The sequence below is a fragment of the Eurosta solidaginis genome, chromosome 3 (genome assembly GCF_040869045.1).
Source record: "Eurosta solidaginis isolate ZX-2024a chromosome 3, ASM4086904v1, whole genome shotgun sequence".
NCBI lineage: Eukaryota > Metazoa > Arthropoda > Insecta > Diptera > Tephritidae > Eurosta > Eurosta solidaginis.
This window is the reverse complement of record NC_090321.1, coordinates 12,745,574-12,773,331: the sequence shown is the minus strand read 5'-3', so window position 1 is coordinate 12,773,331 and position 27,758 is coordinate 12,745,574. Positions and strand designations below refer to the sequence as shown.

The window sequence follows — 27,758 nt, the reverse complement described above, 5'->3', positions numbered from 1 at the left end:
CCAGGTATTTATTTTTCAAACGTTTTTATGACTCCGTCTGGTCGCAGCTGGCAGGTTCATGCACACGTAAATATGTATGTAATATGTGTATGTGTATGTGTGCGTGTATTTGTACTGTTGTTTATAACAATATCCCTGCAGATAAACCAATAGCTTTTGAGTGAAATTTCTCGTACAAAACTAAGTCACTGTAGCAAAGAGCAACTAGCTAAATCTTCACCAGTTCAAAAGGTAACCTTGTGTCGAAGTGAAACTTAAAGTTTTCTAATGTTAAGGTGGTTTAAGAAATTGTAGCATCGGCGTGTTCGAAAGCTCGATTTTTAGGAATTTACAAACAAACGCCGTTACCAATGAACTGCTAGGGTTAGTGCCCAGTTCAGATTCCAGGCTGAGGCTTTGGTAAGGTTAGATTATAGTGGCTGCCCCCAGCAAGGCCATGGACACACTTCCGCCAGCTGAGCCTTTGTGACACTACTGAATAAGCTAACGCGCTTCCTTCGTTAAACATATAAAAAGTCGAACCAATTTATCCTGCTAAACAGCCCATGAAGTGCTTTTTCAGACATTTCGTGCATGTCCGGGTATCTGCAGCGGAAATGCTCAACACTTTGAATATCCTCCTCATCTCTACAGCGTCGATAGAAGTAATTCGTTGGGATTCCAATGCGTTCGCCGTGTACTCCCATCAGACAATGTATCGTTAATATCGCGTTCAATGGATCTAATTAGAGACGATTGAGATTGATAAGAACCTATATTAAGTTCTTATTTATGCAAGGCCAAGTTTATCGAGATACCTCACAAGTGGGATACATTGCCGATTTGACGTTGGCACTCTCGGTAAATGTAGACAGAAGGAAGTATTTACACGAGAAGAGGAGGAGCGATGCACCTTAACTAAGTTAACAACTATCTGCTGAATAGCTTTCCGCGCTAGCTCTTTAGCAACAAAGTTTCACCACTGTGAAACCACATCACAATTTTTGTGCATCGAGAGGCTAGTTAGTTCAGAGACTGTCGGCAATCTATTGCAACCTTTAAGGAAGTGCTCCTACTACCACGCAGAGCTTTGATCGCTGCTGAAAGGTCGAAGTAATTTGCAATGGACGTGAGATTCTTAGACAATAGCCATCGAGCAGCCTCATATATTGCTGATAGTTCTGCCTGAAATAGCTGCTGGTTGAGGCTTCTTCACGTAAACAATATAAGTCTAGGTTTATTGTGCTTAGCTCCTATTTGAATGCCGTTTTGATGAAGAAAATGTATCAAAAAGCCTCGCTTCGAAGTTATTTGAAGGAACTGGTCAATTGTACGTTCTAAAGAAGACAATAGTCCACATTAGTGAACACGTATTTTCGTGTATTCGAAAGCACAAAATGGCGTTGAAATAAAGAATTAAACTAGACATACTCCAGACGCGAAAGTGTATTGTATTTGTAGCCGATAGTAAAGCAAGAAGGTTGTGGCATATGCTGGTAACCTAGCTATTGCTTACGGAGGCAAGTTCTCTCAAACTTTCTGCGACCTGATGCAGGTAGCATTGCGGGATGTTTCTCTATCGGCCTCCGCGTCAATTTCGATAAAGTTGAGCTTGTCTTATATACACAACGATATAAAATATTACCATTTAGTTTACCAGAACTAAACGATATGCGCCTAAGCTTGGCACATAGGGCCGAATTCCTAGGCAAAACTCCGGACAAAAAGCGGAACTGGAACGACAACGTCATCCAGCACCAAAAGCTTACATTGCATTATATACGTGTAAAAGAGGCATTGGCAAAAAATGGGGACTTATTTCCGATATATGCAGATGGATTTATACCTGCTTTCCGACCCATACTGCTGTATGGGATAGTCACATAGTGGCCCGCTTTGAGCAAAGTGCCAAACCTACACTTGTTGGGCAAAGTACACAAACCTTGTATGAGCAGCATAAGTGTTGCTCTTAAAACAACACCTAGCGAAGCTATTCAGATCATTTTTGAAATCCTGACATCGAATCTAGCTGGTTTCAGAGCAGCGGCAACGTAAATCTTGAGTTTAAGAGATGTGTCCAATTGGAGCAATAAAACCATAGGACACTCTAGCATAATAAACAAATAAAATTTTCTTTCTCCTAGCGACCACAACAGTTGTGGAAAGCAACTTTATGGTAAACATTCACAAGGATCCCGGAGCACAGGGATATCGGGGCAAACTGCATTGCAGACAAACTCGGTAGGCAAGGTACGACCAGGCAGATGCTTCCTGATCAAGAATTCCTTGAGATGGCTACAAACATCGGGGTGTCGGACGTCGAAGGAAACATTTACACCATATGTAGGGATAAGACTGCCACACTTGCAGCAGTGCAGAAAGATTAGGAGCGCCCTATTGTCGCTGCTGCATGAGTTGTAAAGAGGGTGAGGGATGCAACTGTGGTTAACCTCATCTGCAACTGACAGGCGCTATGTGACGCAAGACAGCGGCTCCTCGAAGCTCACTTTCTGGATAATCTGTGACAGATCGTAGAGTATAACATCAAGGGCTTTGTAGCCTTTATAAGGTTTTCAACATGGTTCGAAAAGTTGAAATAATGGTGTCTTTTCGTGGTATCACAATGAGCCTAATGTCACTAATCTAGGTGTGCTCTCGGGCAGCCATTTCAACCTCAAATAACCTAAACCAAAAAACCAAGATTAAATAAAATGGGTTGTCCAAGCAGTTATCAGTGAGAACTCTGATAATTTGAAGCTGATTAGCCACACAACATGCGTAAAAATAATGCTCAAAATATAGTTTATACTCAACTATCGTGCAAACTATTAAATCAATAGCGGACAATATATATTTTTAGTACTTAAAATGTTATCAGTTTAAGATTTAAGTTACGACTGTCACGCTTCTACTACCCTGACTGTAGATGGCTACACAGTAGAAAAAGGAAGGAGTATGAAACACTTTAGGAGGTTGCTCTGCAGTTGGATAGGGGGTTTTACAATAGACTGGGTCGATTTATTAACCGAAATCGCGCCATCGATTTTTCGATAGGATTTGGGCTCAGGAAAAAAAGTTCCACTACGCATACCCAAAAAAATAATTTTCGACGAAATTTTGTTTTTTGTTTTTTACTTTTTTTTTTTGTGTTTGATTTTTAAGGTTTTTATTTATATTTTTTTTTTTTTTTTTTGTCTTTTTTTGCAAAACACTGTTATCGCCGCACGTTTTTAGTGGACAGGGTATAGGGTCGGACAGGGTATAGGGTCATGATAAAACCTTAAAAATCAAAAAAAAAAAAAAAAACAAAAAAAAATTTCGCAGGCTCGAAAATTATTTTTTTGGGCATGCGTAGTGGAACTTTTTTTCCTGAGCCCAAATCCTATCGAAAAAGCGATGGCGCAATATCGGTTAACTTTCGTCCATACAAATCGACCCAGGCTACTTTACAATCTCGATTATTTCGTTAATTCTTGTTTGTATTAAATGATTTTAACTGAAAAAGATCTCTTGAAACACATTACAAATACTGTATTGACTTTTCACTTGTGGGGGTATATTTCATTTGCTTAAAACTTTGCCAACTCGCTTCTTGAGACGGAGCGCCGTAAGAACTCTCAGTGCAGCGCTGCGCAGTTGTCACTGGTCTTCGGTAAAAGCTATTCTGCAATAACTTATGAAGGGAAACCCTTAACAACTGGTTTTCTGAGTAAATGTACCCGTGTATATGAGTATACATACGAGAGAGGAATACATTAGGGGAATTCGCTTTGTCTTGCAAATGGTGCAAGTATTGCATGGAATGCATGGAATGTAAAGTCACAACAACTAAATACACGCAAACATCTTATTCAATCCGTGCAATTTATTTTATGCTCAAACTTAAATCTAATCTTTTCGTGCAACGAATTGTAGGAAACCAAAAGGAAATCTTGCTTCAACGGTATTCCTCTCAATCCTTTCATTTAACTAAAGACAAACATTAACAATTGTTTTTCATTATTTTTCCTGACATTTTGTTAATTTGTATGCCAATATTTTAACACTTTTATTGATGCCTGCTATAACTCCGCTATGGGGTGTGGTGCTCCCGTAGTATTGCATAGGATATAAACAAAACGTGCACATTACATGACAAAGCGAATCCCCCTATTGAATGCTATGCTTCGATGTATTTCTGTTTTGAATTTTTTGTACTAAGCAAATATCTCCAACATATTTCGGAAGAGTTTCAGCTGGTTTCTTAAATCTCTGACCGAAACGTTGATTTAGCGCAGAAATCTGCATTGCTTCCACAGGTGCACACATGCATGCATGCATTTGTACATACACAACTATGATGTAGCTACGTATGCATCTTGCTGCTTAAATGTCTTCTCATATCAAAGTTTACGTTCAAAGTCAGCAAATCAAGCACATGTGTTCATTCTATTTTCGTATCTAAGTCGCAAATCAATTCTTACGAAACCATTTTGTTGTTGAGCTGCCTCTGCACTGTTCAGCAGATATTGTTTATAATAAACAAGTAAGGAAAGCTAAGTTCAGGTGTAACCGAACATTACATACTCAGCTGAGAGCTTTGGAGACAAAATAAGGGTAAATCACCATTTAGCAAAATGAACCTAGGGTAACCCTGGAATGTGTTTGTATGACATGTGCATCAAATGAAAGGTGTTAATGATTATTTAAAACGTAGTGGGCCTTAGTTCTATAGGTGGACGCCTTTTCGAGATATCGCAATAAGGGTGGACCAGGGGTGACTCTAGAATGTGTTTGTACGATATGGGTATCAAATTAAAAGTATTAATGAGGGTTTTAAAAGGGAGTATCCCTTAGTTGTATATGTGAAGGCGTTTTCGAGATATCGAACAAAATGTGGACCAGGGTGACCCACAACATCTTCTGTCGGGTACCGCTAATTTATTTATATATGTCATACCACGAACAGTATTCCTGCCAAGATTCCAAGGGCTTTTGATTTCGCCCTGCAGAACTTTTTCATTTTCTTCTACTTAATATGGTAGGTGCACACCTATTTTACAAAGTTTTTTCTAAGGTTATATTTTGCGTCAATAAACCAATCCAATTACCATGTTTCATCTCTTTTTTCATATTTGGTACAGAATTATGGCATTTTTTTTCATTTTTCGTAATTTTCGATATCGGAAAAGTGTGCGTGGTCATAGTCGGATTTCGGCCATATTTTATACCAAGATAAAGTGACTTCAGATAAGTACGTGAACTAAGTTTAGTTAAGATATGTCGTTTGTTGCGCAAGTTATCGTGTTAACGGCCGAGCGGAAGGACAGACGGTCGACTGTGTATAAAAACTGGGCGCGGCTTGAACCGATTTCGCCCATTTTCACAGAAAACAGTTATCGTCATAGAATCTATGTCCCTACCAAATTTCACAAGGATTTGTAAATTTTTGTTCGACTTATGGCATTAAAAGTATTCTAGACGAATTAAATGAAAAAGGGCGAAGTTACGCCCATTTTGAAATTTTCTTTTATCTTTGTATTTTGTTGCACCATATCATTACTGGAGTCGAATGTTGACATAATTTACTTTTCTACTGTAAAGATATTAGATTTTTTGTTAAAATTTGACTTAAAATTTTTTTTTTTTTTAAAAGTGGGCGTGTTCGTCATCCGATTTCGCTAATTTTTATTTAGCACACATATAGTAATAGGAGTAACGTGCCTACCAAATTTCATCATGATATCTACAACGACTGCCAAATTACAGCTTGCAAAACTTTTAAATTACCTTCTTTTAAAAGTGGGCGGTGCCACGCCCATTGTCTAAAATTTTTCTAATTTTATATTTTGCGTCATAAGGTCAACGTACCTACCAACTTTCCTCGCTTTATCCGTCTTTGGTAATGAATTATCGCACTTTTTCGGTATTTCGAAATTTTCGATATCGAAAAAGTGGGCGTGGTTGTAGTCCAATTTTGTTTATTTTAAATAATGATCTGAGATGAGCGCCCAGGAATCTACATACCAAATTTCATCAAGATAACTCAACATTTACTCAAGTTATCGTGTTTACAGACGGACGGACATGGCTAAATGAATTTCTTTTTTCACCCAGATCATTTTGATATATAGAAGTTTATATCTATCTCGATTAGTTTATGCCGTTACGGATTACCGTTATGCGAACAAAGTAAATATACTCTGTGATCTCTGCTCAGCTGAGTATAAAAAAAAATCGTTGGGATCATTACAAGTTCTCTGGTTGGGAGACGTAAAAACTGTGTATATATGTATGTACATATGTATATAACAGATAGATGGATAGATATACAAATGTGAAATGATGAAATTGGTTCGGCAACTGCTTTGTAAATCAGAATCTAAGTTAAAACTGAATAACTTAACTTAATAATCATTCATATTTCAACTAGCGAGCTTGAGGCAAGAAAATACACTAACAGCGATAAAAAAGCACCCAAATTTTAGCAGGCTAATTATAGTCGCTCAGGCTGGGTATACGATTGTGTGAACGAATAAATCGAAAGATACAAATATAACATTGTAACGAATTTAGTGAAATTCCGCTTATTCCAAACCTTCTGCTAACGTTCGAATCGCTAAACTGTTGTAAAAATAACTCCAATATTCAATAATGCAAAATGGTCTTTATTAGACTACTTTGAAAGTACTTCACAATAACACTTATACTTCACAAACAATAGCGTGCTTAAATCAAAACTGATTGTTGACTACTCAGCTTGTGCTGCTTTTATACTCTCCGTTGCCTTGTCCGCATATTTCTCCAAATGTCTATACGTTTCTCCTGCTAGAATCTACTACCTGGTTACCAGCTATATCCATGTGTATTTATAGCAGACATCGGCAAATAGTGGCACAATTGTGCACACTCAATTCACACGTATTCTTATTATCTTTAGTTTAGTTGTCGCTGAGCATTTGGCGCAGTAACATCGATTGTGTTCGTCGCTAGCTATGTTGACGAATGTTATTAGCAAGCAACAAGCAAAGATCGTTTGTTAGTATTTTCAATGCGCACAAGCGAAAAATATTTAATGTTGACCAACCCTTTTGCGCAAATATAATCATATTTAATTTTATAAACCTTTCGCTTGCCATTGTTCGCATTAAAAATATAATAACAAACGGTTTTGTCTGTTGCTTGCTAATAAGCGAATGAACTACGTAAACCGATGCATCAAGTGATGTGCGTGACTATAGCGCTCTCACTAACACATCTGCATTTTGATTTTGTCGATGCCTGATTTATCGCCTCTCGCATAGCCATATGCGTGTGTATATGTGAGTACTACTTCGGTTGATGATTACATGGTTTATGAGTACTCTTCGTTGCCTTGTATGCATGTGTTTAGATGACGATTAATGTGTTTATGTAGCTCGCTTTAATGTTTTTGTTGTTGTTCATTTATTTAGTGATGTTCTCTTCGTTTCACCTCTCTATGTTTATTTTTCCTCAAATCCTATTTTCCCGCCAGGTGTCAATTTGTCCGATTATATGCCCAAATCATAGAAACCTTTTGTTAGCAAATTTCAATCATAGGCTACTTTTGAGTCAAAAGATAGGTTAAGTTAGGTTGAACCGTTCCGTGACAACGATGTAGCTTCGAGTTAAGGCCGATCTCGACCCTGGATAATACCTTCGTAGATTCTAGCAAGCCGTTACCAAAACACTTACGCTAATCACAATATACATGTGAGCCTTGGTGAACCCAATAATTTCAGCAGACCGCTTGCAACACACTTGTGACCAAAAGGATATTAATCCCTTCCCCCACCCCTGTCTCGAGGTGATGACTGTTCTGAAGCTTTGCACAGAGCGCATTTGTTGGCACACAATAGCCTACTTTAGCTGGGATGAAGTCAGGGTTGGTAAGAATGCTAGAATGCCCTAGTTGAGAAAGCCCGTAGCCCGGTATGTAAGTATATTGAGCATGACATTCAATGCCAACGTAAGGTTTGTTCTGAGAGCGCCGCTAATAACAACCTGCGCTATCGTCGTACTGACACCAACATTTTGGTAAACATAGAAAAAGATCCGCTTGGCTACTATTTCATAAAGCCCCTGGCTAGAGTCCCCAGCTCTTACCATGAGCCCTCTGCAGCGGTACCAGGCAACCGAGGTTTTCCAAGCACTATCCTCCACATTTGCTCCTCAGGACAATTTCCTGTCCAAAATAATCCCTCAGATACCAATCCCAATCAGAAAGTTCAAACCATGTTCCCCCAATCGTGGGTGTTCTGCAAACGGATATCTTATATGTCTTTGTAACAAGAACCAGCTCCGTTTATCCAGTGTTGATTGCTAGTCGACTCAGCTAACTTATTCACCGAATCCTGTTATACCTGCAAAATATCGCACAAGATGTCTAGAAATTTAACTCTTCCAATGATTGCCAGGTCATCCGCATAAGCCACTACTCGGCAGCCACTGGCTTCTAGCTCCACCAGAAGCTGGCTTACTACCACAACAAGTAAATTATATAAAACACCCTATTGTGGCGTGCCACCACATATCTTTCTCTCGATTGTGGCCTGTTCCTACTCCGCTGCGATAATTCTGGATAATTCTGTTGCACAGGAGTTTGTTAAATGTAGGCGAGGGCTACAGCTTTGCTTTGCTTTACGAAGCTTTCAAGGGCACCTCTAATAAGATAGCATGGACTTAGGTTTTGTTGTACATCTACAAATGCGATTTAAGTTAGCAGTCACTGAATTGCAGACCGATATTACCCCTTAAGGTGTACCGTTCCAGCTGACTGATGTTTTATTTTTTTTTTTTGTTGTCCAATTCATAAAAGCCTTAATACATACAAAACTAATTAAGTTGCATTTGCTTACGATTTACGAGCATAAGAGCCTTGTACACCTGCAAGTTGCAATAGTCTGCTATTTTTACTTTACTTTCTTGCAATTTAATTATCTGTTTTATATTTTCTATTGAAATAACGCTCAACTACATACATTTTCTGCGTGTGGAAACGTTTATTAACTGCCTTAGTGTCCTTCAGTCCTTGTTTGCTATGTCAATTTAAAAATAACTGTGATTTCATTTACCGTTATATAATAACTTAGGTTAATTGTATGTGTGCATATTTGCAATTACTAGAACCTTTACCACTAATTTCTAACAAACGCATACACTCACAGTACGGAGTATATAACTAGGTACATACATAAACGTAAAGTAAAAATCGATATCAAAACGTTTTATAGACAGTGAAAATATGTGACGGCAGCTGTCATCCCAACTAGTTTCCTTTCCCCTCATTACCTCAGCCAATGAATGTCTTAGACGCAAGTAAGCTTCACATTCTCATTTTATTGAGGACGCATAAGCGGTGTCATTTTTGCCATTAAATTCTGGCCCAGCTTTGAAGACTTGCATTTGATATTCAACAATGATGACGATTAGCTAGATTTTCGACCAATGCTGTGAATAATATAAGTACCCTATTTGGGGACTAAATTGACCGTCTAAAGAACGAACGTTTATCTATTGAGGTACCGTTTGCTTTGGGTATGAGCTACAGCGAAGCCCTCACAGCTCAAAGCATGCTGTGTTAACTTTCTGTGACATTCTATCGAAATCTATTTGTTTGTTAGGTGTCTAAAGGACCTACACTAAAGTTTGTTCTGCTCCATAGAGAGCTAATGCGCGGACGTCTTTTATCTACATCCTATTTGACGTGTAAATTACTTTGATCACGGTATTGGGGAATCCTGAAGGAAAACGTAGTTGAAACCGAAGCCGGAATCGAAACCTGACGGCGTGGTATCAATTCGTCGATATATCGATGTTTAAACGGTTTGTTATCGATGAATCTGCTTGTTATAGGTGTGTTACAGGCGAGTCGTAGGCGAGTTATGGATTGATATCTTATCGAAGAGTTTTAAATTTGCTATCGATAACAAAGGTTATCAATGAGTTGCTGATTTTTTATCGACGATCCACCGATTTGTTGTGAACTTATTATCGTCAAGTTATCGATATGTTACCAAAAAGTTAACGACTAGTTATCGATTTTCTTTCAAAAAGTTATCAACATTTCATCAAAAACACTTCTATTTATTATCGAAAACTTATCAAAAATGTATCGATTATGTATCGAAAAGTTATAGAGCGGTTAATGATTTAGTATCGGCGTGTTATTGATTTTTTATCAAAAAGTATCGATTTGTTATCAAAAAATTATCGGTATGCTATCAATCTACTATCGGCAAGTTATCGACTATTTATTTTAAAGCTATCGATTTGTTGTCGAATTATTATCCATTATTTATCGCTAAGTCATCGATATGTTACCAAAACATGATCGATTTTCTATCAAAAAAGTTATCAACATTTCATCGAAAACACATCTATTCAGTATCGAAAAGTTATCGGTTATTTATCGAACATTTATCGATTTGTTATCGGCGTATTATCGATTGTTTATCAAAATATTATCGATTTTTATAAAAAAAAAAATTAAGGATTTCTTGGCAAAAAGTTAGTTATCGGTATGTGGTCGATATACTATTGGCAAGTTATAGACTATTTATCTAATAGTTATCAAAAAATTAACGGGTTGTTATCGAAAAGTAAGCAACTTGTTACCGCTTTACTATCGGAAAGTTATGGAGTATTTATTGAAAAAATATTGCAGCAATGTTCACTTTTCTTTACTCTTGCTTCATACATATTTGAACAATCATGTAAGCATATCTATAGATAATCGCCAAGTTTCGAATTTGATTTAATTTACACGAGCGCATAAGGACTGCAGTTGCATTAGCTTACAACAGAGAACATTTACATTCAACCTTTTTAAAGTTATTTTTAGATGTAGCACAAAATGCTGCTGCTTTTTGATGTTTCGCACGAAATGATTGCAAACATTTTCGCTGCTTGAGGTCCATAAAATTTTATTTTTGATTTGAGATTAGTATTGCAGCTGAAATTTATGTTTTGAATTAAGAGAGAACAAACGGTATTTGATAAGTTGCAAAAATAAGTAATTATTAGAAACTAAACAACAATTAACTCAAGTAGATAATGGAGGAAACACAAGAACTGTTTCCTTGATCTTTACTAAAACGAGTTTTCGTCATCTCTTATTAAATTTCTTACGGAGACAAACGGGTTTCGGCGTTGTGCCATTTTACGTTAGATGGAGTTACACTACCAACTGTCAGTCATACAAAGATCTTTAATGTAGATAACACTCTCACCTTCAAGGTACATGCCTTAAAGAAGCGCTGCTAACAACTTACAAAGCAATTGGCCAGCCGCTCATGTTCTACTCGTCGCCAGGCCTGAAAAAAACACACTGGAAAGAGTTAAACATAAAAGAGCATAAGAAAATACTGAACAGACAGTTTTTGCTGAATTGTCACAAACCGGGAAATCCCAGCAAACAACTGCTTGATCTAGCCCTGCCTACGCAGCCTTTTGATGAAGATCAGCATAAGGCGATCCTTAGTTCAATCCACACAGAATGGGGTAACAATTTTTATAGGTCGCGACCGGTAAACTACGGTGTCTATACATTATTCAACCCTTGCAAAAGAAGAAAGCAGCCTTCAAAGGGAGACACGAGTCACTCTGGCCCCAACTTCATTTTAGATACTGTAACAGGTAAAACTCTTACTTGTCCAGAATCAACTCCGACGCATGCAATGTAAGTCCTGCATGCGATGTGTACTCTCTTCATGACACTAACCATCTTTTCAATGGTAATGTGGACTCCATGCCTATAAAAGCAACATCGCTATGGTCCAACCAATTCGTCGGAGTGGCCGTGCAGTGTCATCCTCTGCTCAACTGAAATTTGTCGGGCTTTTTTGGTTGAGCTGAAAATTTAAATAGGCCTCAAGGTTGGCTTTGTGCTCCCTTCTGGCGTTTTGGCGGAGTTGGGAGATGCAATGCCTCCCTGACCTGGAGTCAGGGTGTGATTTTTGCACTCCTAACAGGAATCAGTGTGAGAAATAGCTTTATTTTATATTGCTTATTTTGTGCCTGGCGTGGTGCCATTTAAAAACCAAAAACATTAACATTTCGAGAAATAACGGAATTTAAATATTAAATAATGGAGCTATTGTGAATAACGGAGGAACATGTGAAATGAAACGACAATGTACAAAGACCATTTTGATTTTGTACCTGACGCTATGGTCATAGAACCCTGCCATTAATCCCAAATCCCAGAAAAAAAACAAAAGCAACATCCCTATGGTCCAACCCTATTGAAACTGCTAGTTTTCTTTGACATCTGTTGGACCACAACAAAAATATTCTAATTTTTTGTTTTTTTAAAGTGAAATATGAAGCATACCTACATAGAACGTCCAAAAAAATACTCGATCATGACGTTGATATCCGCATGACGGATAAGACCGTCATATGTCAAAAATATCTCAACTTTTTGCTTCGTTCAGCGTTCCACAAACTTTGTACAGCCGTACGTAAACCATGAACTCACCTGTCAAACCAAAGCCTGAGCAAAGGATTACTTTTAGGTAAATTTTTTTTGCTTCTGAGCATCAAAGTTCTTCTAATCCACTGAAAGTTGTGAGTTCACATACATATGTAGTTATATACATATATATTTGTGTGTCATACATATATGCAAGCTCTCCAAACGTAATGAATTTTGTTCCTGTTTAGCTTTTCTACTTAACCTCAATTCACCTGAACAGCAGCACTGCATTGGATTGACAAAGAAACTGGGTTACCTAGGCAATACACAACAGAACACCGCAAACAGCAACAAGAACAACAGCATCTACAACAAAAGCATCTACCATTACTACCAAAACCAGCATACATAGATAATCACGAACAAAGCAAAGTAATTTCAGTATTTTTGGAAAGCGAATCAAAGCCGGCAAAATGTCTTGCAGTTTTCAAAATTATTTTTTTTTATTGTTGTCATTATTATTTATAACTTGGAGCGTTATTTTAGTAGGAATGTATGTATATTCTATAGGAAATCGTAGTTTGAAAAAGTAACAAAACATCTGCCTAATTATATACATATGTACATCAAACTGGGTCGGGTTTCATACCAAATAAAAAATTTAAAGACTTTGCCTAAACTTGCAGCCTATGTTGAGAAGGTAAGAATGGCTACGCAATGTCAACACAAAAGGCACACTTAGGCCCATTGACCCATTGTCACACCACTGGGAAGAGCTCTAGTCTGCTAGCCTTTATCAAAGGCTTATGCAATTGTACCCACGTGGCGTACGGAATCTGCTAAACAATCCAGGAAGCATTGGTTTAAGGATCGTTGCTGTGTTTTGGCGATGTAGTGGGAATGAGAGAGAACGTGTTCGCATTTTCGGTCTCATCCGCATACCAGCAGCTGCAGCACAACTCATTTGTGAGAAGCCTTATGCTTTCTCCGGCCTAATCTAGCATAAGCCTGTTCGAAGAAGGTAAGCTTGTGCTTGTTCTTACAGACAGATAAAAAATGTTGTATGTATACCCTTGATTGATAGATGTCGTTTAGTTAGATACGTGGCTCTTCTAGCGCTGTGGCACAGTTACCAATAATGGCTCCGTGTTCTGGGACCCATACCACCCACGTTGTACATAGGGTAGCTTGTGCGTTCAACGTGTGTCTGCAATCACTGACAATCTAGAGAAGGAGTATCAGATTGTGTAGAGTGCACTTCTTGTAGAAGTAATATTCTGGTGTTTTTTATCGCGAATACTCTGAGGAGCTGTGTCATTGCGAACCAATGGTTGAACTCGATGGTTCCTCCGTGGAACTCTTACTTACTTAATTACCTAATTGGCACTTAACCATTTAAACGGTTATGGCCGTCCAATAAGGTGCCCCAGTCACTTCTTTGCTCTGCCAACTGGCGCCAATTGGTCACAACAAGGGAGCTTTAATCGTTTTCCGACTGGTCCTTCCAGCGGAGTGGGGGCCGCCCTTTTCCTCTGCATCCATATGCGGTTTCTGATAAATTTACTTTCTTAGCCGGAGCGTCATCCGTGCTAGGTCACCCGTAAAAGCAATTCGACTTTTTTTAAGGTTTCTTCTGCAGGAAGGCAAGTCCGTTTTCAATCGCGTGTGATGAACCGTTTTCACAGAGTAAATATGTTAACTATTGGCGAAAAATTCCGGATGCAGTTTACATCTAATATACTCATCATCTCGCCTCAGTAGGGGCTTAAAAAAATAGGTGAGACATATCGGCCTGCGGTCTGTCGAGTTTATGTGGTGAAGAAAGTATGTTGTGAGAAACAGCCTAAGTTTTTTTTATTGTAACTTTGATCTATTACACCGGTTCGGTCATTATTTGGCATTGATTCCTTCTAATTTCCGTTTGAGTTTCAAAGTCGTTTTCACACCGCCGGTTTAAAGATACAAGAAGCATACTTCAGGACGCTACAGCCCGGTTTTTGTAGCTTCCTTGTGATCCTGTCTAATGTACCACATGTATAAAAAAAAAAGGCTTAGTAAAAATAAGCATAAACTCGACTCGACGTACTTGTTTCAAATAAAATTCAAGGAACTTCAATTGTAAGCTTTGCAGAGCCGTCATGACTTTGCTTGAATTGATATGTAAAAGTATGCAAAGCGCGCCAAACATAATACATATGTACATACATATACATAATATGGCCATATTACTACATACATTACAAGTAATTTGTCAAACTAAGCGTGAAGGTCATTCGCACACAAAGAAAATCTTACTCAGTCACACGCAAACCCATTCCAATTACATGTACAATATGCGTATGTATGTATGTATGTATGTATGTATGTGTATATATAAATAAATATAAAATAGGCCAAGTTGAACTTAAACTGTCGTCGATAAAAATGGGAAAAACTGCGAATCGCCGTCCCCAAGTGGTTTCTTTATCAGGCGACCGCTTCGATATTCGTGATTCATGCAAACTGACTTCGAAGCGAAATTTTATTTTTTTCTTTTCATTTCACTTTCCATGAATGTAAACGACAACATAAAAAATTGTGGGCGGAAATTCGCAATAAAAAATTTTATTGTTTGCAATAGCCATAGAATTCTTTTGTAATCACAAGTGCAAACAACAAGAAAAAAAACAAGAACAATTTCTATAGTATTTTGTATTCGTTTTCAGAAAGTACATATGTATGAGTGTATGTTTGTTCCGGAATTTGAAAATGTTTTCCTACGTTGAAAGTAATTTAAGCAATTTCGGTTTTCAATTACTGCCATTCAAGGAGTGTTTGTTTGCCATTTAATTAGCAATTATTTAGAATGACATATAATATAAGTTTTTTTAATTGGTGTACCTTTTCGGGAACCAGCAGATGTTGTTGTTGGTGTGCGGCAATAATTGCGCCTTAAAGCTTTTAGCGAATGTGGTCGGAGTGAGAGCTTTAGATAGGTACGAATCCGGTAACATGCCAAGGTCTTGTTAGCTCCCTCAACTGGCAGCCGATGGTAACATTGGTCTCCGACCACCAACCCATACTCCTATCGTTTGAGCGATCAGTCGAAGTGATCACATCTGAGAGACGCACTTTCATAAACTTCAAAAAACAAAAGAGGCACGTATATAAAGCAAACGCAGACAATCTTTTTGTTACCCTAACAATCCCAACTGATTTCCGTCAAGGGGAACTTACTTTTCGCAAGGTAATTGAATTCGCGTCGGCTCACTTTAAGAGTTCTGGAAATCTGGCGAAATTTTCCAAACTTTAGCGAGAGAGTATGACCTTGTAACACAGCAGAGCCCTGGCGACCGCCAAACCAGGCAGCTTGTTGACAAACATAATCGGGCGAAAGTGGAGGAACATCTAAAGAAATGTAGCCTTTCGGCAGGTGCAGGTAAGCTATGGTCAACCGCAAAACTCCCCTCAAACCCGACTTAGCACAATGACAAAACATGCATCGCCATGAGCGATTAAGATACCTGGCGCACGTCTCCAACTTGTCTCTGTCCATTGTCATAATCTCTACAAAATGGGAAATGGCGAGGGTGGTATCGCTGCTAAAGCCTGAGAAACCAGCAAGCATAGGGGACTCATATCGTTCGACATATCTTTTATCACGAGTAGCCAAGACAGTTCTAGCCACCCTGCTGTTTTATTTCACCGCAAACCTGCCGCTTGCCAATCATCAGTATGGCTTTAAAATTTAAATAGCACCAACACTGCGCTAAGCTCCATCAACATACAAATAAATTTCGGACTGAACCATAGAACAGTTCTCGCAGCACTAGACGGTTAATCACAGCACATTATTGCAAGAAGGCGGACTGCATCGGAAAGCATCTGTCCAGCTCAGGAACATAATGTGACGAATATTAGCATCACTAAGCTGCCACTAAATAAATGGACAACAACAATAAAGCCGCCACTCTTATGTAGAAGGCGACGAAGAGATGTCTCACACATACAAATATGTAGTCATCAGCCGAAGTACTTACTCACACATACACATGCATATGGCTACAAACTACAAATATACATGTATATAGCTGTTAACCAAGCATGAAGTTCGCGAAATTACTAGACCTTAGGAGAAATAAGTGAATGAGGAAACCGAGAGTTTAAAAGCAACGCAAGCTGAATAACAACTTATCAGTTTGGTTTAAACACGTTATTAGTTGCGAAGTGAAGTATAATTGTACTACTCCCAAAGTAGGCTAATAAAGAGCATTTTGCAATACAGAATATTGGAGTTATTTACTCGACGGTTCAGCGATTCGAACGTCAGCAGAATGAACAGAGTTTCCCTAAATTCGTTACAATAACATGAACCCAAAACAAAGGGTGCTGCAGGGTTGTGTCCTGTTTTCACTTTTGCTTAATTTTTTCATATTGAAGCTTACTTCTCCACCAGAAGGAGTTAGCATTGTGTCCTACGTCGTTGGCTGCACGATAATGGTCTGCACTTTCATTGATGAGCTTTGCTATAAAATTAATGACTATCTCGCTAGTCTTCACACTTCATTCACCTCGCGAATTTCGGCACTGTCACCGTCCAAACTCTTGGCGAATGTTCGTGGTAAATGTCGATAATATTGGACATCGACGTCGGCGTGAGAGCATTCGAGTGTCACCGAAAAATACTGCATGCATGCAACCGCAATTGTACTTAAAGTTTAGGGCTTTAACAAAATACTCAAGTCCCTCGCTGGCGCAGTTGGAGCAAATACAAAGTAACGTCCATAGCCACTTATGAGACAATTGGCCAACCTCCTGTATGCTACGCGTCTCCGATGTGGACACCGAGCTTAAAAGAAACGTACTGAAGAAAATGCAAGCCTGTCACAACACAGCGCTCAGAACTGCCACGGAATGTCATCTTCATCTACACAGTGAGGCGAAAATACTCCTCATAAAGAAGAGAAATGTTGTACAAACCTTTTCTGTTGAATACTCAAAAATCTGGACATCCCAACAGACATCTTAGAACTCTGAACTTAAGCAGTAATCTACGTAAGCACTATGAAGAAATTCAGGCGATAAATGCCCGGTGAACCGTTGTCTCACTGACAACTTTCAAATAACTTGAACTTCTTTGATGTTACACTGTGTAACTTATAAATTTCCACACATAAAAAAATTAATAATCCCACGCTTTGTATCAACTTTTGAACACAAAGTCGAGTTATGTAACATAAAACTTTGAAACCACGAGCTTGTATGTTTGTAAATTTGCAAATGAATACCCATTTGTCGGAGTTGAAATTGTAATTTGTTTGACTTTGTTTTGCTTACGACATGTTCTTTTACGATTGTTTGCTTCATAAAAACGCCTACCTACGCATAAATGCCAAAGTACGTGATAAATAATTGCAACTAATGCACTTAAGTGCGCTCACACATTACAACAAAACATAGGCAATCGCATTAGTTTCAGCAAATATATGAACACACGTGCATATATACATAAGTACATAGTACATACATGGAATTCAAAACATTAACAAACCAACAAATTACATACTTTAATTGCCCAGATTAATTAACACGATTTCCAGGAGAGATAGCTGAAGAGTCACTTATTAATAATACAAATAAATTAGCGCATTATGTCGACGAAGAAATTTAGGCCGAGCTTTTGCCCTAATTCGCGTTGTTAGGTTAAGTTAGATTGAATTGGCCGCTCAGAAAAGGCTTCACTTAAACTGAATGTGTGCATAGTGTTACCAGAATTTGTTTGCTTATGTTATACCATACGAATACTAAAGTTTTCCTAATAGCTGCCTTGAGATCTGGCAACTGCTCCTAGTAGCTGTAGCATTGACCTAGCGAGCGCAGAACATCAACACAGAACGTGCCCAATCGTTTATTCCGGCAGCTCGCACTTCCTACATCTGCTATTACTGACCAGGCCTAACATATTGTAACGAATTTAGTGAAATTCCGCTTTTTTCACACTTTCTGCTAACGTTCGAATCGCTAAACTGTTGAATAAATAACGCCAATATTCAATGATGCAAAATGGTGTTTATTAGACTACTTTGAAAGTACTTCACAATAGCACAACGAATAGCGTGCTTAAATCAAAACTGATTCTGATTCCTCAGCTTGCGCTGCTTTTATACTCTCAGTTTTCTCTTTCATCCATTTCTCCTACGGTTTAGTCTTTCGCGAAACTGTTTCCCTTGCTTGGTTATTAGCTACATATATAAATGTATACCTATTTGTAGTTTAGGTTTCTCTTATAGCCATATGCGGGTGTATGCGTGAGTACTACTTCGGCTGATGATTACATGTGTTTTCCATATATCTGTTCGTTGCCTTGTATGTACATATGTGTGTAAATGATGATTGATTTGTTTACGTACATACGAGTGGCTATTTAGTATCAGCTTAGTGATACTAGTATCATGTTAGTGATGCTAATATTCGTCACAATACAAACATGTTATGCCAGAGGGAGGGCAGTGTCCAGTTAGAATCCCCATCGTGAGCCTTAAGTCTTATCTCTCTAGAGATATGAGCAACTTTGTTAGTCCAACGGCGTAAGATGATCTAAGAAATTTTGCAGCCTGCTGCTTGATGGATCAAATGCAACTCCTATCGCTTTGGAACATCAAACGTCGATTGATAGAGAGCTGCACCTTCTTTTGCCAACATATCGGCCTTTACGTTACCTCCCATCCCTTTATGGCCGGGAACCCAGTACAGAGGTATGTTCTGGCCCGAGCGAAGTCGTTCTAATGCTTCTTTGTATTCCAGGACACTTTTTGATGAAGTACTATGTGAGACTACTGCCTTCGCGGTGTTCAACTTTCAATAATTTGTCCTGAAATTCTTAGGTGGGTTTACTGGACTGCGGCCTAGGGACGCCAACGTTTTGAGAGACCTTTTTTGAATCATATTTATGTTTGATGTCACTTAGCGCAGAACAAGCAGCTATTCAGTAATATGCTGAATTGTAATTGAGTTGTACAAAGCGTTCAGAAAAAAACTGACGCAAAGTGCACGTGGTTCTGAAAGACCTCGACTGAATAATTTCTTCCAGGGCGTTGTCACTATAAAGTTCGATTAACTTCGGTGTGCGCTATTTAAGTTATTAGCATTCAAATCGACATATTCTAATATAAAGGTCGTTACTTAAGAATTTTGTTAACAAGGCCGAGTTTCAAGGCATTATAAACCTATAATTCTTAAACAATGCAAAAGGTATTTCCAACTACACGAACCTTTTCTATGTTTGTGTGAAGATTAAAACTCTCACTCGAGAATAATTGTTGTTTCGGACTCGCTCTTTGCCATAAAAAAGACGGTTCTATCTTCTCTTAATAATTAAAAAATTATATTTATACTTTTAGTCTATTGTATTTTGTGAATCTATATTTCTCAGCTGATGAGTTAGATCTCGGCATTTAAGAAGCCACTGCCTCTCAAAGACTCGGTAACAAAAAAATTATAAATAACACATCAATAAGAATTAGGATACAAAAAAACAAAAAAAAATGGGTCTGGTCCGTAATAAATCAATAAATAAATATAAGGCGCGATAACCTTCGAAGACATTTTAGGCCGAGCTTCTCTTCCAATTTGCGTCGTGCTCCTTTTAATTTTTCCAACAAATTGGCGGAACGGGACCTATATGTTATATGTCAACTCCGAACGGCATCTGCAAGGCAGTTTTCACTGAGAAGCTTTTCATGGCAGAAATACACTCGGAGTGTTTGCCAAAAATTAGAGAAACTTGTTTTCTAAATTTCGCTCGCGCTGTCAATGCGCCAGCTTCTAGCGGCGAAAGAGTTATTCTAGTATTTATCAAGAGGACGGAGTTATTTTATAACATAAATCACGATACCTAATAGGGGTAAGTCGTACCTTCAGTCTATGTGAGGTCTAATTGAGCGGCAAGTTTAACTTACATACCTGCAAGAAAACTTGTTAAAAGTTCAACAAGTTTTACTAATTGTGAGGCATCTCTCTTAACGCTAGTGTAAATGTAGGTGAACTCGAGTTCAAAACTCATCACCCGAAAGCCTAGCTGATGAAGAAATGAGAAGAGAAACATTTACTAGTAACAATGGCAATGTGCAAATTTTGTAATTTTTCTCTAATATCACCGAAAAATTTAAGAAAAATGTCTCTCTTTAGATGAATTTCTTCACTAGCATACATTTTATCACGAAAATGCAAGAGCTTTCAGAACGAAAGCCTTTCCCACACTTTTGCTAAAAATCTGTAATCTACCAACATTTGCCATTTATCACGCAAACATCATTAAAACTAATAAAAAAAAAAATTATAAAATTACTTAGCTTGTGGCATAACACAAATTTGTGCATTCATAATACACAACTGATTAGTAATATGTTGACAACATATTTACGTCAGCTTAGTTATAGATAACCTGTAAAATAGTAACATTTTTCTGAAATTTTAAAGAAAAAACAAGTAAGACTGGAGTGACTTCATACCTTTCATGAATGGGGCTGAACAATAATATTATCTCATTCGTAATCTCCAAATAATGCGCTGTATAAGATAAGAAATATATAGTGAACAGATGTACATACCTAAACGATTTTAAGATAAATATAAAAAAAATGGCAAAAAACCCCCTTATCTGAACGATCGGTTGTATGGGATATATACTATATATAGCTCCGATCAAAGTAATTTTTTCAGGATATCTTCTATGATATATTAGAAAATATATCACCGAGTTTCACGTTTATACTTTCTAAATTGCGGCAGGAATGACCAAAATCGTCTTATCTGAACGATCGGTTGTATGGGAGATATATGTTATAGTGGTCCCATCCTACCGGATCCGACAAATGTCTAATATAATACAAAAATACATCCTTGTGCCAAATTTCATTGATATATTTCAAAATTTGAGGGGCTAGTTTGCGTTCAAACAGACAGACGGACGGACGGACAGACGGACATGGCTATATCAACTCAGTTCGTCGCCCTGATCAATTCGGTATACGTAATGATGAGTCTATCTTCTATATTTCTCAACGTTACAAACATCGGACCAAAGTTAATATACCATTTCATGTTCATAAAAGGTAAAAAATCTTAAACAATTTCTCACACTTCACTACAATATTAAGGACCATTTGCACATAATAAAAAATTATTATAGAAAATTGAAACACGCGCGCTAATTTGTGAGTATAGTAAAATTGTAACCAAACAATGAATAGCAGAGGGTGAAAGAAATGAAAAGAAAAATAATCAGCATTACCTACCTTCACGTGATTTTTTTCGGAAAATGCAAGGTTACTCCGCATTTGTAATGCTAATGCTAAAATGTGGCTGCATTAAGGCCCGGTTTTTCAGTAGTTGGTTAAACTAAGTTTGCTTAAACTCTTAGTCAAATTTAAGCTCCAATTAAACTACTGAGTAGTTTTTCAGTCACAGTTTAAGGCCGTTTTTGGGGTAGGCTTTTTTGTACGGCAACATTGGTTTTTTATTATCTGTAGATAATTTGTAAATACGACAACAGCTTGATTTTGCTTACCCAACAAATATTTAAAAGATATTTCTCCAGCGAAATATATATCTAGTTCTCAAGTTGATATTCAACTTGATTCTCCCAATCACTATCCAACCTTTGAGAAATTTTGTAAAATTTATAGTTCTCGAGTTTATATCCAACGTCATTAGCATTTTCAAATCATGATCTACCTTTGGGAGATTTTGAGAAATGTACAGTTCTCAAATGAATATTCAACACGTTTCTCCAGTTGATATCCTACATCGCATATCGAGTTGAGGTGAAGTTGAAAAAAATGAATCAAATCAAAACAGCTCTTTATTGTAAGAAATAAACACCTGATTGATAGCAGTAATGAAGCGTAACTTATCAAAAATAAATCATATATATTTTATTTTATTTTCGTGAAAATACTGGAATCTTACACTTGAGTCCAGTCAAGGAACCACAAGTTGGGAACTATCATTTTTCAACTTAAATAATAGCATTTTTCGCTTTTTGAAAAATTCCCTCTTTTGCTAAGTAAACTCACTGTTTCGTAGCAACTCTTGAGATTTTATAAGTATGCTAGTTATAAACATGAGCTCTAATGGTACTCAAGCCCAAATGCTTGTTGGGTATATTCGACGCCATTTCGAACTAACGCAAATAACTTAAAGGTTCACTAGAGTTTAACCCTGCCAGATCGGCCGCATAACAATAGTTTAAACTTAAGTTAAAGTAGACTGAAAAACTGCAGAATAAGTTTAAGCGTAGTTTAACTGACCAACTGAGTTGAACTTGTACTGAAAAAGCGGGCCTAACTCGAGTTTTGCTGTCAAAATTTGTATGGCTAATGCGAAAATAAATGTCGCATTTTGGGCTAAATGCTAAAATCCGTCGAAAGTGCTATATTCGAGCTGATCATGAACAGCGTATTAAAATTGATTTGCGCTATAAACACGAACTATTATTTCACGAATAAATAAATAAAGTTTACTTAGAAACAATTCGTTTTTTTTTATGCCTAGACAACACTTCAAACCGTCAAAAATATTAACTCAAACCGTCAAAATAACAAAAAGCTACACTCACCTGTTCTTTAAAAATATTATTTGGTCTCATTATGCGTATCTTTCTGTTGCTAGTTGAAGATATCCCGCCGCCATATTTAACACCCTGTAAAAAAACACCATATTGAACACCTTGTGAGGAAATTTGACATTTATCTAAAACTAGCAGGCCCGGCAGACGTTGTTCTGCCCTAAATTTGGCCTATCTGCATACATTTTAAAAAGCTTTTTCCGTCTAACTCTGCCATCGGCCTCTTCACTTTTTCCTAATCCTTTTATTCACTCCTCCCCCCGCATTTTTCGCTTCATCTATATCCATCTTCGTCTCATTCTATCTATCTCTCAGCCTATCTCTTTTTTTCCAGTCCCAGTCCTAGTCCTAATCCCAGTCCCAGTCCGTCTCTGGTCTACTTCTCGGAAAAAAGGATCGTAAATACTAATATAGACAAATTTATATACCAAATTTCAGGCAAAACGAATAGGACGTATGTAAATAAGTATGTGGGTATTATTAATTCATGTCTTTATTTCGGCTTCGCAAGCGCATTTATCAGTTTTGCCAGGTTGATGCGACGAAATCGAATATCACAATGAAAATTACTTTAAAGCTCTCAGCAACAGCTTTCATTTGATATCCATATTCTATAACACATCCTGAGGGTACCCGGGTCCACGTTTGAACAAAATCGACCGACGCATCGTTTCAAACACCGGCCACCAACTAACACACATTTTAGCCTTTCCTTATATATAAATATATAGATTTTTATTTTACCACTTCATTATAATATTAAAACGAAATGCAGATATTCGTTGCTTTTGAAATTCGGCTTAAAAATTGCACATGGAACAACTAAAGACTCTCCTGAATTAAAAAAAAAAAAAATGTCTTAGTACTTCTAAATCGCGGGCCCCCTCAGAAACCCGGGGTCCGGGGGTAACCCCTCCCCCCTTGGCGGGCCTGGTGATATGCTATACTTGATATCATTCACTATAATATTTTTTATTGATAAGGACGTTTAATTAAACACCAGCCAATTACACGGAAGTATATCCGCACCACCTGAAAATATGAGTATACGTAACATTTTATTATTACGTATAAACATATAAAAAAAACATTGCAATATAATAATATTGCGACAGTAAACTGAGATATAACCTATCCTATATTTCAAGTTAGATCAAACTACACACGGGGTGCAAAACAAATTCAATATCGGTTCAGTAATTTAGGAGTCCATTGCGGACAAACAATGTGACACGTGATTTTTATATATAAAGATATCTTACTTGTTCTTATTCCTTACGGATTGCAGGTCCCTTTTGCAGTAAAAAATGCATGATCAACAATTTGTCGTAAAATCCAAACTGTTGAACGGTTTGTAAACACTGAACGGTGCATTCAGAAAGCGATCACCGATTAGTTGATCAACAGTTGTGTTTCCTGATTACGCTCAATATCACCACTCGCCAAGCACCATGAATTTGACACTCATACTTGTACAATCACCAATACATGCGCACACCCAAATTGTTTTGGAAGAAGCATTGTGAGCCAAAGTAACGGTTCCACAAATTGCAAATGACTGCACGCTAATCAAACAATTTCTCACGATGTCCGTGTTAACAACAAAAACAGCAACAACTGCAAAAGAAAAATAAATTTGCATTTGTGAAATAAAGCCAAAGTACAAGGGACCATTTAGTTATAAAAAAGTTATTTAGCAGATTTGAGATTTTGTTGTAGAGAGATACTTTGCAGATATGTAACTTCCCTAGTTAGGCATATATTTCGAGACAATTAAGATGGGCTTACATTAAACGTTTACATTATCGCTTATAATGGAAACCCTAAAACAAATCCAAGCTTCATGTAGCAGCCGCCAACACGAGTAGCTAATGAAGTATGATAGCCGTATTTGCAGTTAACGGTATCCTCCTGGCGGCCGCCGTTTTGTGATGGTAGCGTGCTGCGCTATCCACACCGAAGATCCTAACTTCACGCCCCGGGAAAAGCAACACCAAAACCTCAAACCCAGCTTTTCATCGCGATTTGAGCCACACTTTAGAATTAATTAGAAGCAATTTAGATTAGTACAATTAAGGTATGTGGCCAACCTTTCAAGTTAGAGGAGTAGTTGGAAGACGATTTGAGTACCCTTCGTGTTTCCTATTGAACTGCCACATCCTTTTAAATGTTTTTACGTAAGTAAGTAAGCTTGCTGCGTTTCTCTGGCACATTTGTGTGAATGCCTCTTGAAGTTGTTTACTATTCCCAACAATATCTAAAGGTTCACATTACAATAAATATTTAAGAAAAAAAAACTACAAATTATGTTGGCTCATATAAATGGCGACAGTAATATGACATTAGACGAACATTATTTTCAGCAAAACTATGTATGGAGATACATTAACTGCGCAAAAACTTTGTCAGCCCCAAATACTAGCAGAACCAATTTCTATGCCTTCGCTTAACGTTACAACCAACCCTGTATGTACATACACTTTGTCTTCTATCATTTTATCTTAACTTATCTCTCATATTTACTTGCCAGATTCTTTGGCGGCATCGTTTTATACTCATTTCCTTGTTTGTTTTTTGTATTTTTGTCGTTTTATAGAACTGCTGTCGTACTGTATGTACATACATACTAATCGAATATGCTGAGCTAGGTCGGGGTACGCTTTCATACCTAATGCCACGTTTAAGCTATAGCACAAATAACTGAATTTCATATAATAAAACCAAGCAGTTTTTTTTTGTACAGGGTGAGGTAATTGAAGGAGTAATCTATTCAAAGAGCCTTTTTAAATTATCTCAATAGGAAGGCCCTTACTTTTTGAGCCCAAAATGGCAGACGCGGCGATACACGTGTACACCTATGGTTCCAAAGGAATGGCAGTAGTAGCAACTGCGGTATACTGTGCTGATCCGTAAATAAACAGATAATACAAGCAGACAGATCACTGGAGTGCTTTTTAGGCGGAAGTAGTAACAGTAAGCAAAGCAGTAGAAGAAAATAGCTTAAGCTGCAACCGCGTCAACTTTTAGATTAACAGTCCAGCATCAATTAAGGCGAGAATCTCGCAAAGCACAACATCTTAAAATGTGTTAGAGCGTAAGCTATCCCTGGAAAGAATCGCGGTAACGCGAAGCATATATGTATCTATATTGGGTCCCAGAACATATGCGCATGAAAAAGCGGATGTGCTAGCTATAAAGGGCGTATCCATCGAAGCTTTTACTGTAGACGTCGCAATAAAATTGGGCGAAATTAAAAGTTTCGGGGCGCTATAAAGTGTCGAAAATCATGTGCAGGTCTTACAACATCAAGCTAACAAAGTTAATCTTATCATTAACAAGTAAGGAAGGCTAAGTTCGGGTGTAACCGAACATTACATACTCAGTTGAGAGCTGTGGCGACAAAGTAAGGGAAAATCACCATGTTGTAAAAAGAACCTAGGGTAATCCTGGAATGTGTTTGTATGACATGTGTATCAAATGGAAGGTATTAAAGAGTATTTTAAGAGGAAGCGGGCCATAGTTCTATAGATGGACGCCATTTAGGGATATCGTCATAAAGGTGGACCAGGCCTGACTCTAGAATTTGTTTGTACGATATGGGTATCAAATGAAAGGTGTTAATGATAATTTTAAAAGGGAGTGGGCCTAAGTTCTATAGGTGAACGCCTTTTCGAGATATCGCCATAAAGGTGGACCAGAGGTGACTCTAGAATTTGTTTGTACGATATAGGTATCAAATGAAAGGTGTTAATGAGTATTTTAAAAGGGAATGGGCCTTAGTTCTATAGGTGGACGCCTTTTCGGAATATCGTTATAAAAGTGAACCAGGGTTGACTCTAGAATGCGTTTGTACAATATGGGTATCAAACGAAAGGTGTTAATAAGTGTTTTAAAAGGGAGTGGGCTTTAGTTGTATGGGTGGACGCCTTTTCGTGATATCGCCATAAACGTGGACCAGGGGTGATTCTAGAATGCGTTTGTACAATATGGGTATCAAATGAAAGGTGTTAATGGGTATTTTAAAAGGGCGTGGGCCTTAGTTCTATAGGTGGACGCCTTTTCGAGATATCGCCATAAAGATGGACCAGGGGTGACTGTAGAATTTGTTTGTACGATATGGGTATCAAATGAAAGGTAGTAATGAGTATTTTAAAAGGGCGTGGGCCTTAGTTCTATAGGTGGACGCCTTTTCGGAATATCGTTATAAAAGTGGACTAGGGTTGACTCTAGAATGCGTTTGTACAATATGGGTATCAAATGAAAGGTGTTAATGAGTATTTTAAGAGGGCGTGGGCCTTAGTTCTATATGTGGACGCTCTTTCGAGATATCGCCATAAAGGTGGACCAGGGGTGACTCTAGAATTTGTTTGTACTATATGGGTATCAAATGAAAGGTGTTAATGAGTATTTTAAAAGGGAGTGGGCCTTAGTTCTATAGGTGGATGCCTTTTCGAGATATCGCCATAAAGGTGGACCAGGGGTGACTCTAGAATTTGTTTGTACGATATGGGTATCAAATGAAAGGTGTTAATGAGTATTTTAAAAGGGCATGGGCCTTAGTTCTATAGGTGGACGCCTTTTCGAGATATCGCCATAAAGGTGGACCAGGGGTGACTCTAGAATTTGTTTGTACGATATGGGTATCAAATGAAAGGTATTAATGAGGGTTTTAAAAGGGAGTGGCCCTTAGTTGTATATGTGAAGGCGTTTTCGAGATATCGATCAAAATGTGGACCAGGTTGATCCAGAACATCA

At 37.8% G+C, this 27,758-nt stretch overlaps 2 protein-coding genes across 23 annotated transcripts in view; one reads left to right on the top strand and one right to left on the bottom strand.

The window, feature by feature from the left end:
• Synj (synaptojanin) overlaps positions 1 to 27,758 on the bottom strand; it is a 566,615-nt gene that overhangs the window by 359,588 nt on the left and 179,269 nt on the right. For 2 of the 4 annotated variants that reach the window (XR_010950494.1, XR_010950491.1), the window contains 2 exons: positions 24,266 to 24,620; positions 22,995 to 23,078 (listed from right to left, as the gene is read on the bottom strand). The gene's annotated coding sequence lies outside the window, so the exon portion shown is untranslated. The remainder of the gene's footprint in view (positions 1 to 22,994; positions 23,079 to 24,265; positions 24,621 to 27,758) is intronic. The other 2 variants (XR_010950493.1, XR_010950492.1) reach the window with 1 other exon arrangement.
• The window catches only part of Prosap (prosap), a 163,285-nt gene that overhangs the window by 21,050 nt on the left and 114,477 nt on the right, over positions 1 to 27,758 (top strand). The window lies entirely within an intron of this gene.